The sequence below is a fragment of the Trachemys scripta genome, chromosome 6 (genome assembly GCF_013100865.1).
Source record: "Trachemys scripta elegans isolate TJP31775 chromosome 6, CAS_Tse_1.0, whole genome shotgun sequence".
Classification (NCBI taxonomy): domain Eukaryota; kingdom Metazoa; phylum Chordata; order Testudines; family Emydidae; genus Trachemys; species Trachemys scripta.
Window position 1 is genome coordinate 55,238,694 of NC_048303.1, and position 2,042 is coordinate 55,240,735.

The 2,042-nt window shown below is 37.7% G+C and overlaps 1 pseudogene; it reads left to right on the forward strand.

The window, feature by feature from the left end:
* The first annotated feature begins 224 nt into the window (after positions 1-224).
* Positions 225-281, forward strand: LOC117879683 (annotated as a pseudogene).
* Positions 282-2,042: the final 1,761 nt, after the last annotated feature.

Below are 2,042 nucleotides of genomic sequence, written 5' to 3' on the forward strand. Positions count from 1 at the left end.
TGTCCTGCTTTGAGCAGGGGGTTGGACTAGATGACCTTCTGAGGTCTCTCCCAACCGTAATCTCCTATGATTCTATGGCTCTAAACTCCCCTTGGAAGTTAGAATTGTTGTTAAATTCCTGCTAAATGGACATTTAAAGTAGTTCGTCGGGAAAAATATTTTTTACTATGGGATTATTTATGTAAGACAGATTGCGCCACTCTTACTCAAATGGAGCTGTGGCGCAAACGTAGTATCTGTTCTTATCAGTTTAATATCTGATATGTCCTTTATTTGAGGTCCAATGCAGCAAGATACTTAAGCACATGAATATTTCCATTGACTTTAGTGAGATTATACATGTGTTTAAAATTATGCCCATGCTTAAGTACCTTGATGATTTGGGGCCTAAACTACTACTCCATTTATAGAAGAGAGACACAACCAGGCCTATATGCATTGGGAATGGACTACACCATTTCCAAGATCAGTGCAAACTTCATTTGAAGTGAGACCTACCCAAAATTGTGGAGCTATAAAAGAATTAGAAACCAATACAATAGACTGGAGACAAAACCATTTATACAGTTATCTCCCAGTGTATATTATAGTTCAAGACCATGGGAAATGTAATATCTTGCTGTTGCCAGATAATCTATCAACTTGGAATATTTTTTTTTCTTTTTAAAGCAGTGCTGCTTATCATAGCACAGTACAAGAGTCTTTCTTTTTGGCGTGGTCTATCCATGATGTTTTGCCATTCAGTAGCAATGCTGACACACACAGGAAATGACAGATAACATTAGTGTAATACAAGAGTTAAATCAAGACCAAAGCACAGATGTATTTCTAGTTGTTTTGACAGCATTGACCTCAGCAACTCCACAGGATTTTATGAAAGTTTTAAAATATTTGGAGGTGCTCCCTTATATAAAAAAGCTGACTTGTCATCAAATGGGTTTGAGATGCCTTTATCAAGAGCTAGCTTCATGCCTGTTTGTGAAAGAGGAATTTTTTAGGCCCTCATCCATGTGAGCTGAGAGGTTATGGGGTGTCAGGAGTCACGACATAAGCCTGAGATGCCAAAATGTGCAAAAAATGATAAATGGCTAGAGAGCCGGAAAACAAAAAACAGGTTTGCAGTAATGGACAATCTTTTAAACAGCCCTTCTGTCCTAAACCTCAAGGTTAGCATGTATACAGACCTGCTGTATACTTATGGGAAATGGTCACTACCTGCAAATATTTCAATATTAAGTTTAAGTTATAAAGAGGAGTTTGAAGAATTATGTTCAGATTCTAACACAAGAATCTTCATCCTCTGCTAATGATTTAATGGCTTTTGTTTATTTTATCTATTCATATGATTTAAAACTCATACTAGATGCCTCATGTACTGGTAAAAAGCTCCAGTGCCTGCCCAAAATCTAAAGTCCTGTCCCTATATTCAGCTCTCTGTGGGTGGGCCCCTGCACCCATGTGGAGGCCCGTTGTAGGAATCAGGGCCTAAGTACCGCATGTGAATGTATCAGTGCATACACCATCCAAATGAAGCATAAACCAAAAGACAGTGTCATTTTTTTTCTCAGAGTGAATTATAATTCACTAAGGTTTGTTAATACTTAAGAGGAACTGATATTTTCTTGTTATTGTTTACAGAAGTGGTCCTTTCCATATGGGATCATGGTCAGCCCCAAAAGAATCAGATAGCTGGAACTACAGTGTCAGTTCTATTGCATTATTTACATTCTCTACAGCTGTTTATGTCAATGCGGCAGAGTGAAGTAGATACCATATTTTTTTCACATCAAGCACTAAAAATAGATAAATAACCAGACAACATGCCACACTAGGACCATTTTCAGTCCAAAAGCAACTATGCAGAGGACTGTTCAATTAGGCTCTGTAGTTACTTTTAATGAGGGCTGTTACGGAATAATTGGAAACATATGTTACCCATACACCCTCGAAGTGTCTACAGAAGTAGTGTTCTTTTTCCACTGATTAAGACTGATACTCCCAGAATACTATTTATTTGAGACTGAGTACAACCTTGATTTCTG